This window comes from Pan paniscus, chromosome 2 (assembly GCF_029289425.2).
Source record: "Pan paniscus chromosome 2, NHGRI_mPanPan1-v2.0_pri, whole genome shotgun sequence".
Classification (NCBI taxonomy): Eukaryota; Metazoa; Chordata; class Mammalia; order Primates; family Hominidae; genus Pan; species Pan paniscus.
This window is the reverse complement of record NC_085926.1, coordinates 169,919,041-169,937,032: the sequence shown is the minus strand read 5'-3', so window position 1 is coordinate 169,937,032 and position 17,992 is coordinate 169,919,041. Positions and strand designations below refer to the sequence as shown.

At 42.0% G+C, this 17,992-nt stretch overlaps 1 protein-coding gene across 8 annotated transcripts in view; it reads right to left on the bottom strand.

The window, feature by feature from the left end:
* Positions 1–17,703, bottom strand: part of FNDC3B (fibronectin type III domain containing 3B) — a 364,503-nt gene extending 346,800 nt beyond the window's left edge. For 2 of the 8 annotated variants that reach the window (XM_003831940.6, XM_063602600.1), the window contains exon 1: positions 14,687–17,703. The gene's annotated coding sequence lies outside the window, so the exon portion shown is untranslated. The other 6 variants (XM_063602598.1, XM_063602601.1, XM_034957722.3 and 3 more) reach the window with 6 other exon arrangements.
* Between the last annotated feature and the right edge of the window lie 289 nt (positions 17,704–17,992).

The window sequence follows — 17,992 nt, the reverse complement described above, 5'->3', positions numbered from 1 at the left end:
ACCTTCAGTGAACTCACTTTCTAAAGATGGAGTCGAGCCCTACATGATTTCTAACAAAGGACGCATTTAGGGTTGCCAGCTACCCAGGTTTAGCCTGGGCCGTCTGGGAAAGCACAAGGTTCCTCTGAATCCTGAGGTCACCTTTAATTAACTGCAGGAGCTGCTTTCTGAGTTCTCAGAGATAGACACCCTCTAGTCCTTTGCTCATCCCATCCCTGTGGCTGCCTTGGGTACAACCTACACCACCTAAAAGTATTAACCTTAAAAGGAGAAAAACAGTTAGTATTAGGAATAGGAAGATTTGCTTTTCCAGGTGCAAATTATAGGTACAGCATCTTACTCTTATTAACTGAAATGAAAGGCACTGCGGATGAACAGAACTGTTTTACCAGTGAGTAAAAGGACTCCCTTTCATAGAGTGTTTAAAGTGTCCGAATAAGGTAAAGCTTCACTACCATTTCTTAACCAACTGCCTCAGATTTTTCCCATTCACTCCATTGTGCTTCTTATACATTACCTTCTATGAAGTACACTTTTATCCTCTGGTTTCTTTCATTCTAAGCTTAAGTTGCTACTACAGAGAACAATCTAGGAAAATCTCCCTCTTGGAAAATGTCCAGAATATTGTTTCAAAAGAAGATTTTTTTTTTTTTTTTTTTTTTTTTTTGAGACGGAGTTTCGCCCTGTCACCTAGGCTGGAGTGCAGGGCAATGGCGCAGTCTCGGCTCACTACAACCTCCGCCTCCCAGGTTCAAATGATTCTCCTGCCTCAGCCTCCTGAGTAGCTGGGATTACAGGTGCCCGCCACCACACCTGGCTAATTTTTGTATTTTTAGTAGAGATGGGGTTTCACCATGTTGGTCAGGCGGGTCTCAAACTCCTGACCTCAGGTGATCTGCCCGCCTTGGCCTCCCAAAGTGCTGGGATTACAGGCGTGAGCCACTGTGTCCAGCCTAGATTTTAGTTTTCTAGACAATAGACAGGTTGAGCACATGGAAGGCATTCAGCTAATATTTAGCCTTAGTATTCAGCCACCTGGGAACACAGACACTGTACCAAGTCTAGAGATACAAATAAGATAATTAACTTGAACTATCGAGAAGCAGTGTGATACAGTTAAAAAAAGTTTTAAAATCACTCTAAGTGACTTAGGAAAGTTTTTTAATGTTTTTGAGTATGCCTTCTCATCTTTGATTCACTCAATAAACACTTATGGGGGCACTCAATATGTACCAGCTTCTGTGGTGGACACTAGAAACGCCTACAGAAAAACAGAATGTCTTCCAGAATTACTTTTTAAGGAAAGTGTGTTTGTATATAGATAAATGGATGTATACACACAGACACACACAGAATATACATATGGATGGAATACATATTTACATGAAAATGCCTGGCAAGTAGTGAGTGCTGGAAAATTGTTGGCCACTATTACTGTATTTTACATCTGCCTTGTGGTCAGAGGGTTTGGAAGTACAGTGCACAAAAGTGTCCTCATTTCTAAATAAAACTGCCAATAGCTGGCTATCATTTTACTCCAAGGAATATGATGATTAAAACCTTCAATTTTGCCCTATCTCCTAACTGGAGTCCTTTAATCTAAGCACTATTCTCACCTCTTTCCAGCCATTAGATTGAAAACCTTACAGGGACAGATTACCAAGAGGGCCAACTCCCCAACTCCGAGTTCCCCAAACTTGTCTGATCATATAATTCACCTGAAACACTTGATAAGGATTTCCAGATCCCACCCCAGATCTAAAGAACAAGAGCCTCACAGGCACCGCCCCTCTCCAAACACACAGCCCTATTATGTCCCAGGAGATTTTTCTCTTAACAGTCTTTAACTCCCCCTGCAAATAGCTGAGGTCATTCTCCTCAAGTTCTTTCCAAGGCATGCTCTTTGACCCTTTCTCCATGGCTTAGTTTAGCACTAACCAACACTTGGACAGAATCGACTCCTTCAGCTGGGCCTCCAACAGCTCAGCAAGGCACATTTGGGGGAGGAGAGGGTTTCTGTCCCTTAATATGTCCTTTCTAGAATTTCACTTATAAAAGGATCATTTAAGGCCAGGTGTGGCTCATGCCTGTAATCCCAGCACTTAGGGACGCCAAGGTGGGCGGATCGCTTGAGCCCAGGACTTCCAGACCAGCCTGGGTAATATGGCAAGACCCCATCTCTACCAAAAAAAAAAAAAACCCACAAAAATTATCTGGGCATAGTGGCATTCACGCGGGAGGCTGAGGGTGGAAGGATCACTTGAGCCCAGGAGGCGGAGGCTGCAGTAAGCAGAGATCACGCCACTGCACCCCAGCCTGGGCAGCAGAGCCAGACCCTGTCTCAAAAAAAAAAAAAAGAAGAAAGACAAAGATTATTTTTAAAAAGGATCATTTAAAACTACCACAAATCTCTGAAAAGTTACATTATTTTAAAAAATAATTCCCTTAACTTATAATTTGAACTGACTCCAATAAACAAACAAAATGTACATAATTGAGGGCCCATATTTTCATGGAACATAAATACTGCTTTTTGTTTGAATTTTCCAAATCAATTCACAATCTAATAGAAACATGAAAAAAGTCATGTATTCTCTGAAGAACATTCATTTCTTTAAAATAGCAATGAATAAAAAGCTAGGTTTGCACTACAGGTGACTCATGCCTTTCATCTTCATTTGTTCAATTAAATATTTATTAGTTCCCTGCTTTGAGGAAAAAACTGAAGAACACCATGGAAACACAAAAATGCCTAAAATACAGGCCATGTTCCAAAGACAGTAGGTTCTTTAGCAGTGATTTATGAGATTTTGATGCACCCATCACCTGGGCAGTATACACTGAACCCAATTTGTAGTCTTTTATCCCTCACCCTCTTCCCAACCTTTCCCCTTGAGTCCCCAAAGTCCACTGTATCATTCTTATTGAAATGTGCTAAGTTTAAATGGCACATTCAAACTAGGGATCCAGCTACCCAGCCATCAAATGAATATTTACTGTGTACCCATGATTAACAGACCCCAAGTTAAATCAGAAATCATCCCTACTCACAAATAAGGGAGACAAGGAGACTATTAGACAACAATGAAAAAGTCAAGTCTTCTGAAAAGTACAGATAAAGTGCTAGAAGATATTTAAGAAAATGTTAAGTTAGGAGAAACCCCGTCTCTACTAAAAAAAAAGCAAAAAACAAAATTAGCCAGGTATGGTGGTGCATGCCTGTAATCCCAGCTACTTGGGAGGCTGAGGCAGAAGAATTGCTTGAAACCGGGAGGCGGAGGTTGTGGTGAGCTGAGATCACGCCATTGCACTCCAGCCTGGGCAACAAGAGTGAAATTCCATCTCCAAAAAAAAAAAAAAAGAAGAAAGAAAATGATAAGTTATCTAAAATGATGGCTCTGGAACATAACAAGGATATGCAAAGAAAAGGGGAGATCATTTTCTTTTGAATAGGCCAAAATCATTTAAGAGCATTCTAAATGCAATGTAATAATTCTTCGTATCACTCCTGGATATGAGGAGACCATGACTCTCAATACCTTTTGATATCAGTAATGACCCTACCGCCAGAGAAATTAGTAGGCCACAAAAATGACAGCTATGGTATGAAAAGCTCATTGAGTGGAATTTGTATCAAGCCATTTATATATACAGCAATATATATACACACACACTGTATAAAGAGTATATATACTATATATACACACTATATATATACACACACACAAATACACACACACACGAAAATATACCCACAAAGGCCGGGTGTGGTGGCTCATGCCTGTAATCCCAGCACTTTGGGAGGCTGAGGCAGGTGGATCACCTGAGGTTGGGAGTTCGAGACCAGCCTGGCTAACATGGTGAAACCCCATCTCTACTAAAAACACAAAAATTAGCCAGGCATGGTGGCACGTGCCTGTAATCCCAGCTGCTCTGGAGGCTGAGGCAGGAGAATCACATGAACCCAGGAGACGGAGGTTGCAGTGAGCCAAGATCGTGCCACTGCACTCCAGCCTGGGTGACAGAGTGAGACACCATCTTAAAAAAAAAAAAAAAGAAAATATACCCACAGAGAGTACATGTACACATTACTATCACACTCTTGCAATTTGACACTGTTTTCCAGGAGTTCTGGAATGAATGGTAAACATGTTGTGGTAGCAAATGGTATGTAATTTTCCTTAAGAACTTACCTGCATTTGAATTTAAATCTTTCCATTAGAATTTTTATCTGACATTTTGAGTATACATACTTTTCATCCGACGTTTAGGCTTTGGTATCCCATCACTTAATGAAAATCTTACCCATCTTTTGGTAAATGATCCAACTACACTCAACATCAAATACCTCACAAAAAAAAACAGAGGGAGCAGAACCTACTATGCAATCATTAGATGCCAGAGACAAGTTCAGATGAATAAAACAGAATTTATGTGTTTTCTTTCACTCTATCCCTTTTGTAACTTGGTTTTACAGTCTAAGGAACTAAAGAATTCTAACACCTAATGCATTTCCAACATGAGTACAGAGATGACTTACACCATTTCTCTTAAACAGAAATCAAAGTTTTTCCACAGTACTAATGATGTCAAGAATGAATAAAATGTTTAAAGGTTAGGCCAGGCATGGTGGCTCATGCCTATAATCCCAGGACTTCGGGAGGTAGAGGCGAGCAGATCACCTGAGGTCAGGAGTTCGAAACCAGCCTGACCAACATGGAGAAACCCCGTCTCTACTAAATATACAAAATTAGCCAGGGGTGGTGGTGCATGCCTGTAATCTCAGCTACTCGGGAGACTGAGGCAGGAGAATCGCTTGAACCTGGGAGGCAGAGGTCAGGGTGAGCCGAGATCGCGCCATTGCACTCCACCCTGGACAATAAGAGCGAAATTCTATCTCAAAAAAAAAAACAAAAAACAATGTTTAAAGGTTAGAAAATGTGACAGGTCCGATTGTACACCTACTCCTGGATTTCTAAATGACTCGCTGTGCTATTCAGGATAGATTATCTTCATGTGCTTACATGGTCTGCAAATATTAATAAACTCCCTGATTCATCTCAATATTAAAATGCCCTTTTTTCCCCTCCAGAGATCTACTTTTAAACATTTTCCTCTTAAATTTAAGTCAGTTAATAAAATAAGGAAACTCTCTGATCTCCAAAAAATGGCCTAGGGAAATCTCCATTTACACTGCAACAGCCAGATGAAGAAAAAATAACTATATACCTGCCTGAAGCAGACCAAGGGGGAGTAAAGAGGCATATGGAGACTGTGTAGGATACATCTTCAATATTTACTTTTGCATTTTTTAATTGTCATAAAATATACATAACAAAAAATTTACCATTTTCTGCATTCAACTTAGTGGCATTACATACATTCATAATGTTGTACAACCATAGCCACTGTTCATTTCCAGAACTTTTTTATCATCCCAAACAGAAATTCTAAACCCATGAAACACTATCTCTCCATTTTCCCTTCCCCCAAGCCCTGGTAATCTCTATTCTACTTTTTGTCTCTATGAATTTACCTATCCTAGTCATCTCATGCAAGTGGATATATACAATATTTATCTTCTTGTGTCCGGCTTATTTCACTTAGCATAATGTTTTCAAGATTAATTCATGTTATGGCATGTATTAGAACTGCCTTCTTTTTTATGGCTGAATAATATTCCACTGTACCAAAATATTCCAATATATAATACCATATTTTGTTTATCCATTCATCTGTTGATGGGCATGGGTTTTTTCTACCTTTTAGATATTGTCAATAATGCTGCTATAAACACTGGCTTTTAAGTACCTGAGTCCCTGCTTTCTTCTGCGTATAGGAATAGGAATGGAATTGCTGAATCATATAGTAATTCTATGTGTAAATATTTATGAACTACAGAACTGTTTTCCACAGTAGCTTTATCATTTAACATTCCCAACATGCAATACACAAGGATTCCAGCTCAATATATTTAAGTATTCTCTAATTCACTACTTCAGAATAATGTTTACCTCTATTTCTTAATCAGAATTATTTTTCTTGAGATTAAAAAAACCATGATCGAAAAATCAGAAACAGCATCTAAAGACTTTTATTATTTTCTTTCCCATTGAATGACTTAAACAATAAAAGATATAGAAGGTATAGAATGGGTTTTTTAAAACCTTTAAAATACTAAGAGAAAATGAAGCATAATATCCTAGAAATACATTAAGTATCCTATATGTACAACTTGTACTTTTAAAAACTGGTCAAATCTGACCCCTAAGTAGACACATACTAGAAAACCTCGCATCTGAGTGACTGAGTATAAAATGTAAAATATCCAGAAATCTTTTAAAAGAAACTTACTCTTATTACTGGCAAGTTCATACAGTACCTGGAACTAAGCTGCCCAGGAGGATCTTGCTTTAGTAAAAGTAGAGGAGAAGGACGTGTAATTACCTTATCTAAATACTAAACTCAGGACTCTCCACAATCTTGCCCAAACACAAAGGCAGAAGAAATGAAGCTAAAAGCAATAATGATGCTCTTAAACCTTTAACACCTGCTGTCCCCAATCTGCCATCAAATGCTTACACGTGACAAAAGAAGTTAACAAGTAGCAAAACAAATGTCAATAGAAAAACTCCAAAACCAATAAATAGGCATAGTTGGAGTCTATTGGCAGAGTGGAGTGGGGTGGGGGAGACAGATATTGTGTTTATTGTTGTGATGTATTTTGCAAGCAAATAATATAGTTCTACCCATTGCTGGTAAACTGTTTGTAGTTCACATAATAGCATTGAGTCAATCAATATTTATTTCATGGCAATCCACAGAGAGCACTGACTTTCCAGGGGCTCCTGTATCTCTATGAAAAGACCACCAGCAGACCAGCATCAGTGAATGCATTCTGCATTTTTACACTGCTTTTAAGTAAATTGATTTTCCCAAGGTGCTTAAAAGTGGTTTGTTCTTTTAATTAGGTAAATATTCCTCTTAAGATCTATTTAAACTTGATATTTACAGTAAAACCTTTTCATATAGAATAGGCAGCCAAACTTTATCCTAGCCTTGCCTGGATAATTGCAAGTCCCTAATTAGCTACATCTAGAACAATGGAGTTATTTTTAATAGAGACCCCTCTTTCATAGGCTATGGGGAATCTTAAATCCCTTAAAAATAAATTAAACCATTATATTTCCTGGGATCTTAGAATCTCCAATTATTTCTAAAACATCCCACCTTTGTTCATGTATAAAGATCACTTTCTACACAATTATTTCAACAGAAAGCTTTTCATAATTGTGAGTTAGGATCATGTCAATTTAAGTAAGTTTTTATGACTAGTTGGCCTTTATGAAAATCTTTACTACTCTTTCCAGGGTCAAAACAAAGATGTATCCTTACATTCTAATATAATTTAGAAGCCTTAAAGTCTAACACAGCCTGAAGGTGCTCCAATTTTACTATTTCTCAAATTTCAGAAGGTAGCAAAGAATTGAACTTACCACCATCCAGCCTTAGGAGTTTGGTGGTAGACACTGTTCTCTATACAAGATTCCAAAAACATCAGAACAGAGTAGAACATTCCATTAACAAAGAACCTGGTCTAGATCTCAACAAATGCATTCTGAGTCAATAAACAAGTAACTGAAATGAAATTACATTTTAAGCTCAAATAGAATCATTTAACACAAGACACACTTTGATACTTACTAGAACCTCAAATAACACTGTGACTCAACACCATCTCAGAAAAATCCCCTACCACCCTGCAAAATGGTTATTTGAAACTGATGAGGTATTTTAATGATATTATAAAAACAAAACAGGGCCGGGCAAGGTGGCTCATAACCTATAATCCCAACATTTTGGGAGGCTGAAGCGGGGGGATTGCTTCAAGCCAGAAGTTAGAGACCAGCCTGAGCCACAAAGTGAGACCCTGTCTCTATAAAAATAAAAAAAAAACATTAGCCAGGCATGGTGGTGTGAACCTATAGTCCTAGCTATAGCCCTACTCGGGAGGCTGAGGTGGAAGGATCACTTGAGCCCAGGAGTTCGAAGCCATAGTAAGCTATGATAGAGCCACTGCACTCCAGCAGCAGTGAAACACTGTATCTTAAAAAAGAAAAAGAAAAAAAATTAGGAGCCAATGTCTAAACTGACACTGAGTAGTGAGTGCCAAGGGCATCAGAAATTTTGATCCAACACTTACAGAATGCTAAACTTGCATATCTTAACTGGGGAGAAACAAAGAAAAATTCAACAATCGATCCATTTTCAAACTGACAAACATCCTCATCTGTATGTAGATGGCTGATCACGACTGTCTATCGATCTTATGTGATTTATACTTGGTGGTTTTAAAAACATTTCTGTCCCCTGATCTTCAACTGGCACCCCACATACCTTCTGTTTCCAAGAACTGGTCCTTGACATTAAACCTGCACCACAAACAAACTCCCCTCCAGGTGAGCTTGTTACTAGGGTCTGGCATCTCACTGGAGGTACCTTGCAAAGTGCTCAACTACCATCAAGTCATCCTTCCAGTTGGGCCTGTGCTTGTCTACCTGCCCCTATCTAGCCACAATAATTCAAGCATTCTCTCCCTCTTTAAAACACATAATGCCATAACCATACTATATATTTTAAGGCAAAGTGTATATATATATATATAGAGAGAGAGAGAGAGAGAGAGAGACTCAGTAAACTAAAGTACAAAGCTTCTCCTCAACCACCTAAGTGAATTCTCAACAGTCTTAAGAGTGAGAATTAATTTACTTGAAAATAATGTCTTACCATATAAAAATCCCACTTAATGGATTAACCTCGTTAACATGAAGAAAAGGCAATTGTGATTTCTAAAGTGGAAAGGCAGGTAGGTTGCAAAGACTCCCCTACACTGAAAATACGATTCTTTTCCATTCTCAGCTGTAATTGCTGAAAGCTCAAGTAATAGGCTAAGGTAACATACAAGGCCTAAAACCTTATTCCTTTATCATTCAGTACTGAACGTTCCTCTAAGAGACTGCACTTTTCCCCCCCACCTCAAAAACAGCCCTGAATCAAGCCTGGCCTGCCCACTTCAGCAACACTAGCCCAGCTACAGACCAGCTTCCCAAAAACACAGATATGGGACAACTTATGTATAGTACAACTTTGCAGAGGTCACAAATCACCTATTCCATTAGGAGTGGGGTAAAATAAAATACAACATCTAAAGCTTGGACCTTGTTTACTGATCACAAAGAGAAAAATAAATCACTTTTCAAACTGTCCAAGCACAATTTGGAGGTCTCTGAAAATGTGCAGAGAAATACCATAGCACCAGCTCGGTTTTAAACTCTGGAATATAATGAACTATGGAGTTTGTATAAGGCTTTGCCAAACACTTCTCAATACACTGACTCATTAATCCCTTGTGACAACCATTTGAAAAGGTATGAGTTAGATCTTTCCTCCTTATATTAAAATGAGGAAACCCAGACTCAGAGAGATTCAAAAGCTTATCAAGGACCCAGCTAGAAAGTAAAGTCACTCCTTGACAGAGGAGATATTCTGATTTCAAACTGATGCTCAGATGTGGCCCTCAATTTTTGTCCATCATTTAAACATCTTTATGCCTTAAGATTATAGTACATTTCTCATTTGTATTAAGCACTTGGGGATGTCCTACAAATCAAACCGTATGTCATGGGTTAAATCATGTTTCCTATATTTGTCACACTCACTAGGACACTATAATTCTATTTATAACATGGTTCTTATCCTGAAAATAGTACAGTGGTATCTTATCCTTGAAAATAGTACAGTGGTCCCAATGGTCAGGAATGGGTATGAACAGGATGTTTCAGTTATCTGAACAGTCTCAGTAACTGACGCCTTACCTGCAGTTGAATTAACGATTTTCAAAGAGCTGGAAGCAATGTAATTCACATAACACTAAAATAACATAGAACAATTTAAAGATAATTTACAGACATAGGTCCTTCAGGATATGTCTAGAGTTAAGACTATGAACTGCAATTATCCCAGGACAGTTAACTATGGAAGATACAATAGATTCAGATATATTTATACTGAACCTGGCAGTTGCCTCTTAAAAATCCTAATAAAAAGAGATTACATTATAATTTGCCTTTTCCTGAGGGTAGCACACCAAAAAAAAAAAAAAAAAAAGAGTTGGAATTTTCACTATTCCATACAAAATCAGAAAGTTGTTGAAATTCCTTTTAGCAAATGAAACTCTAAAATTCAATGAATTTAAATTAAATCCACTAATCAGAAAATGACTTGAACATCTGCCATCGGACAGATCTTTCTTACTGTTTTAATCTTACACATATTCTTCCCAATTCATGGATGAATCCAATGTGTTTGATATTTGATTTCTATACACTGAGAGTAAAAGAATAATTTTAATTCTTCAGGTTACTTCTGCAGCTACATAAGGAAAAGCGAGTAATGGTTTACTGATACTTACGAAGTCTGAAAAGAACTGTCCAATGAACGGATGGACATGGGTATGAGAGGATCGTTTTTTTCAGCTATTAGTGACTTTTCATATTGCTTCCTATTTGTACTCTTATTACACTAAAATAACCAACAAGTTCCGACTACTTTTTCAGCAATTCTTATGTACTAAACCAAAAAAGATACAATTTAAAGATTTTTCCACCAGTTTTAACTATGACATGTAAACATTGTTTTTAAAACCAAAGAGTTAACAAATAATGTGCGTATTTTATCCACTCTACATATGAAAGCAAAGTTGAGCTATAGCTAACTCAGTCTTTAAATTCCATTCAAGGGCTGAATGTAACTTCTGATATCGCAGAAGAAAGAAAAATGAACTAAGAGATCTAAAGAGCAGTATGCAGCCTGGACAACCTAGTGAGACCTGTCTCTACAAAAAAACAATAATAATAATAAATAGCCTGGCATGGTGGCGTGCACACCTGTAGTACCAGCTACTGGAGAGGCTAAGGGGAGAGGATCACTTCAGCCTGGGAGGTGGAGGCTACAGTGAGTGAGCCAGTGATCATGCCGCTGCACTCCAGCCGGGGTAACAGAGCGAGAGTCTGTCTCAAAGTAAAATAAAGAGCAATATGACCAAGCTACATGTGAAAGATTTGGGAGTCAAAAAGTTCTACACTTTGCTCTCCAATATGGTAACCACTAGCCACAAGTGGAAATTTAAGTTTAAAATAATTACAAGTAAATAAAACTTAGTCCGGGTGTGGTGGCTCACGCCTGTAATTCCAGCACTTTGGGAGCCCGAGGCGGGTGGATCACCTGAAGTCAGGAGTTCGTGACCAGCCTGGCTAACATGGTGAAAACCCGTCTCTACTAAAAAATACAAAAAATTAGCCGGGCGTGGTGGCAAGGGCCTGTAATCCCAGCTACTCGGGAGGCTAAGGCAGGAGAATCGCTTGAATCCGGGAGGCGGAGGTTGCAGTTAGCCGAGACCGCGCCACTGCACTCCAGCCTGGGCTACAGAGCGAGAATCCATCTCAACCAGCAAGGCGGAGGTTGCAGTGAGCCGAGATTGCGCCACTGCACTCACTCCAGCCTGGGCGACAGAGCGAGACTCCATTTCAAAAAAAAAAAACAAAAAACTTAAACTGTTGTTCCTCAGTCCACTAGCTACATTTCAAAGACTCAGTTACATGTGCCTTGTGGCTGCTATGCTGGACAGCACAGACAGAACCATTTCCAACACTGAAGAAAATTCCATTGGATGACACCATTGGTAGCTACGTGATCTTATGCAAGTTACTCTCTCTCTGTAAATCTCAATGCCCTTGTTTGTAAAGTGTGCATAACACAACCTAAATCGAAAATACTAGAATTTTAATGAGATAATGTATAAAAGCACAGGAATTAGTGCTTAGTACACATCAGATATCCCAGAAAGGAGCTATTAACACAATCCTGTATTAAACTTTCGTCTATAATGGTGACCCTCAACAAGTCACTTTCCCTTCCCGGGCCTCATTTTCCAAACTGACAAGTGTGGTAAGTTCTTCTAGTTAGCTCCTAATGAACTTATCCATCAAATGCTTCCAGGTTAAATACTGAGCAAAAGGAGCACAAACTCCTACTGAGTGAACTGCTACCTAGCCTCCAAGAGCCTAGAGCTTCCTCACAGATCCCAAGCATTCTTCAAGAAACCCCAGAAGACTGGCTCTCCAATATAACCCATCGTCTGATGTGAGCTATTTATAAAGTCTGTATTAAAAGATTACCGGAATATCTTTCTGAAATTGTATATACTGTAATTAGAAGCTACAACCTCCTATTTCATGATGAGATCCTGCAGTTTTAGCATCTTTTAAATGAACGCTATCCTTACAGATGAATTTTTTTATCTTAAAGTAATTTAAACCACAACACTTTAAAAGCACGTGTGAGTTTAAAAACAATTTTGTAATGACTGATTTTTTTTTTTTAATCAATTATGCCTCATTCTCAGCCAGCCTGTGGGTGCCCCTCTGGTATCTAAACAAAGTGAGAATTGTACCTTCATGGGTGAGGTCCTTTTGCAGGGCCAGAAACATGCCCAGAGACTTTATCCTCGTTAACAGCTGCTCCCAGGGAGCCAGGAAATTTACTGATCCAGTAAATTTCAGTCAGCCTCCAATGAGGGGGAACCAAGGGCCCCCACAAAAGGCACAAAACCAGCGCTCCCGGCTGCTATCCACTGTGGGGCGTTGCCCGGGCACCCAGGGTCATAGCTTTAACTTAGGAGTGGAGGAGCAACTCCGGCAGCAGAAATCATTATACAGCGAAGCAATTTTGCCCAAGGCCTGAGGCCTCAAAAAAAAAGTGTTATTCCAGAGCAGATTCCTTTTCTTCCGGGTCTGTCTGCTCCTTCTGACTCTTTGCCCACAACCACCGTGCCTCCCCATTCCCAACGCCCCACCTCCTGCCACATTTATTTAAAAAAAAAAGAAGAAGAAGAACAAGAACAAGAAGGAGGAGGAGAAGAGAAGCAAGGAAGGAAGGAAGGAGAGAGAAGGAGAAAGAAAGAAAGAAAGAAAGAAAGAAAGAAAGAAAGAAAGAAAGAAAGAAAGAAAGAAAAGAAAGAAAGAAAGAAAGAAAGAAAGAAAACGATTTTAAAAAAGCATATTCCCTCTCCCTTAGCTTTCCCTAGGAAGGCCTGGAAACTGAAGGAAATTCAAATCAAATTAGTTGCACATTAAAAAATAAACAGACAAGCAATCAGGGGGTGCCCACCCAACAAAAGACCTCACCCGTTCCAAAATATGATTAAGCCTGGGAGGGAAGAGGGGGAGGGGGACTAGAAACCAGCAGGGATGGAGAGAGAAACCTGTGGATTTTTGGCCCCAGCGTTGGCCCATTGCGGCCAAATTCTAAATTTTGTTTAAATAAAATGCTGGGTTGAGGAGAAAAGAAAATAAAAAGTTATAACTTTTAAGGAAGTCTGCAAACGGCACTGTCTGGATAAAATGCCATTGCTTCCCTTCGTCTGGGATGGCAGGGTGGGAGCTGAGATTCCAAAAGCTCCAACTCCGACCGCGCACTCCTGGAAGCCTCCCCGCCAAAGGCGCCGCCGGGCGGCGCAGCCCAGTCTCCCGAGACGGCGGGCCCGGGTCCTCCGGTTCCCACGGGACGCCGGGACCCGGACCTCTGGGAAAGTTCGCGGGCACAGCCCGAGGCCCCACTTTCTGCCGAGAGTGACAGGCCCTTCCCACGCCTGCCGGCCCCAGCCCAGCCGCGGGCACCAGACCGTCCGCGCGGCCCCTCCTGGCCGCCTCGGGGCGCAGATTCCGCCCGCCCGCCCTACCCCCGGCCGAGGCGCCCCTCGGGGTGACCGACTGACCGGAGCTCCGCTGGCCCACACACCGGGTCGCCCGCTCCTTCCCGCCGCGCCCCGCTCCCCCGCCCGAGCTTCCAGCCGCCGGCTCGCCAAGTCCGGCCGCGGCCGCCGGTTACCGCCCCCAGCCCGGGGGGAGCCCGGGGGGCAGGACGGGGAGGAGGACGTGGCGTGCTCGGAGGTGGCCAGCAGCGGGGCGGGGAGTGTCCCGGAGAGGCCCAGCCGGGGACGGGGGGGCCAGGCCGGCGCGGGCTCGGGACCCTCCCCGCGAGCATCCCCGGGTTCGAGGCCCCCGACCGCCCCCGCCGGCGCGGAGAGGCGGCCCCAACTTCCAGCCCCACTTCGCACACCCGCCCTCTTCCCTCCACCATATGGAAATCTACAGCCTCAGAAAGTGACACGTCGAAGATTCCTCGGCCTCGCCGCCCGCCCTCCCCCTCCTGGGCAGCGTTCCTGCCGCGGAGATTCCGGGAGGGGGAGCGGATTCCTCGGACAAAATCTGCTGGGAAGGCTGGGGGTGGGGGGAGGCCGCGAGCCACTGCCCAATTTTTTTTAAGAGGAATCTACCCGTTTCTTTCACTCCTCCAAACCCTGAGGCAGGGGGCACAGGCGGGGGACCCCAGCCAGCAAGGCGGGGGCCGCCCCCTCCCGGGTCCCGTGTTCCCGGGGTGCCCAGGCGAGCACGGGGCGCCCCAGCACTCCGGCGCCAAGTTTTTGCCGGGAAGCCCAGGGCGCTCCCGGGACAGGGACGCACTTTGGCGGACTCGGCGTCAGGCCGGGGCTTTCCAGTGAACCGGGACCCGGCGATCGCGCGCGGGGTCCCGGTCTCCTCTAGTCCCCGGCTCTTGCACGCCTTACCTTCCCTAGGGCTGAAACGCGGGGCTCTGGGCGCGCCACACACCGGGTCGCCCACGCCTTCCCAGCCGGCAGCCTGGAGGATCCCTGCCGCCCCCTTCGCTGCTCCCGCCGCCGCCGCTCTCCTCCTCCAGCCGCCGCCGCCGCCGCTCAAATAACTACCAGGAGGGTTTGATGGGGGATTCCGCCATGTCAATGATGTCGGGACCACATGGGGATTTGGGGCCCGCCCACTACCGTAAACCGCCGAATATACCGGCCGCCACAATCGCAGACTCGCAGAAGCTGTTGTCCCCCGGCCCTGCCTAGCTAAGCAGAAACTCCTTTTGGTTCAGCCAGACTAAAGAAACCTGAGGCTTAGGGAACTAACAACTCCTGAATGGCGAGGGCTGCGCGTTCTGCAGATCGCCAAAGTAATATAAAGGCAATGTTTACTCAGTGATAAGCCTAAAACTGACTTTTTTTTCATTTACACATATATTTCCCTTTTTGTTGTTGTTAACCCCCACAGCAACCTTGTGAGCTATATCACTCCCACATTTCCCACAGCATTTTGTTCATACAGCTAACATAGTATGAGCAAATTTTATTATACTTAAGTTAAAATCTCTCTTTCCTCTTTCTTTTTGTTTTTTGTTGTTGTTGTTGTTGTTGTTGTTTGTTTTGGGGACTGCAGGCACGGGGCAGGCATGAGCTACCGCACCCTTTTTTTTTTTTTTTTTTCCTTTTTTGGAAGAGAGGGGGTCTCAATAGGTTGCCCAGGCTGGTCTGGAACTCTGTCGCTCAAGTGATTCTCCCGCCTTGGCCTCCCAAAGTGTTGAGATTACAGGCGTGAGCCAACTCACCCAGCCTTATTTCACAATGCGTTTCTCGGGGACAAAGACTGTTTCTTACTTTTATCTTTATATCCGTAAAATATAGCACAGTGCAAGGACCACAATAGGACTCATTAAATAACTGTTGAGTTCATATTAAGTCAAATGTAATGTATTTCTGTTGTACAGGCTCTAAGAGGTTAACAGACTGCATCCCATGCCACCCCTCAAATTATTCAGGAGACAAGAGAGCAAAAGTTAGCCTAGAGAAGCCCCTTCCATCCATAGCTGTCCAGGTATTCTGAATAGCTACATTCAGCCTCAACTATTAAGCTACAAAGGAGCATTCAGGGAGTCACTAGAGACAATGTATTACTTTTGTTAACCTAAAAAATAATAATAGCAGTACATAATACTCTATTAAAGTCTAAAGAACACTAAGAAATAGCTCCTTCCTTCCCTTGTTCATTTGCCATTCTTTTTGGGAGATTTTAGCCTTTTTTTTTTTTTTTTTTTGGAGGCAATGGTGAGTCCAGAGAAATGGGGACCTCTCTCCTAAATGGCTTATTTACTGTGGAGCTCCTCAAAGGGGAACTTGAAGCCATCTTTCTATAACATAACTCCAATTCTAGGTCATAGTCCTGCATGAGAAGCCGGGGCGGGGGGTAGGCAGTAGTTCCTTAGTGCCAATAGGGTACAATCCAATAGATCCCATTTGAGTCCAAATGCCTTCTCTGGCTCCAGACTCTTTGGCTTCCTCAGGTGCCATGCCTTCAGCCCAGCTGATCACTCATGGCTCCAGAAGGTACCTGTGTCCCTTTGTACGTGCCTTCCCTCTGAAACATACTTCTTCTTCCCTATTTAAGATCATTTACTCATCCTTGATCTCCGGCTAAAACCACTCCCTCCTTTCCTCCCTACAGTCTCATACCTCTTTTCCCCACAATCTTATAATCCTTGTCAGTTCTCACATTGCTCTGAAGTTAGTCTTTTTTTTTTTCTTCTGAGGCTAGAGTGCAGTAGCATGATCGTAGCTCACTGCATCTTCAAGCTCCTAGGCTCAAGCGAGTCTCCCACCTCAGCCTCCCAAGTAGCTGGGACTACTAGTGTGTGCCACCACACCTGGCTAATTTTTTTTTAATGTTTCTTTTTTTATTTTTTATTTTTGTTGCCCAGGCTGGTCTCAGACTCCTGAGCTCAAGCAATCCTCCTGCCCCAGCTCCCAAAGTGCTGGGGTTATAGGCATGAGCCACTGTGCCCAGCCTGAAGTTAGTTATACTTTATCTCTTCCACTTGACTGAGTTTTGTTCATGTTTGTATCCCTAGTATCAACCTAGAATTCTGCTTTGAATATAAGACCCCCTTGTGTTTGGTGAATGAATTAATTGTAAAGTATGTGGAAGAATCTGAATGACTAGGTAAGTGAGCAAACTTCAGAATGTGAAAGGTCAAATTCAGGTTGAAGGACAAGCTTGGCAAAGGAGGTAAAAGTAGGCAAGGGAAGTTTGGAGGACAAAGTTATTTATTCCTGTTTCTTCCACTAGACTGAATTTTTTCTTATTAAGAAGAAAAAGTTTCAATTTTCATATAATGCTTTGTAATTTCACATGCATGTTCATATATATGATCTCAGTGTTTCATTCATCTTCTTTGCCCTAACACCTAACACCAGTTTTGGCACAGAAAAAAAGCCCATTAAATGTTTGCAAAATGAGAGGAAGTATGGTACACTGGAGAGAGCATAGAACATAATGAGAGAAAAGGAGTGATGTTGGGCATAAAGTTCTCTGAACCTGAATTTTCTTATTTGTTAAATTGTGATCTTTAATAAACCTTCTGGTCAAGGTTGTTGTGAGGATTAAAAAACTCAAGCACCTGGTACTCAGTAAATAAATATTGGTTACTCCTTGAATGAATGAATGAATGAATGAGTAAATGAATTAATAAAGATATATTTCTTAAAAGGATGAATAGGACAGAATTGGAAGCTTCAGAGAAAAAGGTGGAATTTGTGATAGAGGGCTCTCACCTATACTTTGAGGGATTTAGATTTAATACAGTGAGAACACTGTGGGATTATTGAGGCATGAAGTAATTAAAATAGGTTTCAAGGTTATCTTAGCAGCAGGATATAGAACAAGGCTCATGTCAGAGATGCATGCCCTGAACCTACTTTGGAAATGATAAGACTTACACCAGAGTCATGGTTCTGGGAATAGGAAGAAGGACCTCAACCTAAGGCAATGAGTATGACTATCTGGTGTTGACAACCTGCATAATCTGCTGCTCTAGGTCCCAAATTATGAAACTATAGTCGTGGCTAAAACTTTGCTCCAAAAGCACCTTAAGATTTGCTCAAATACAAAAGTTAACATCCAAATGAAGATGCCTAGAAGTTAAGGCCTATAACAAAATATAGAGACTCTTAAACCCTTCTACCACCTATGCAATGTAGGCTGAGTCCAAATTTTAAAAAGATTCTTAGTCATACTTC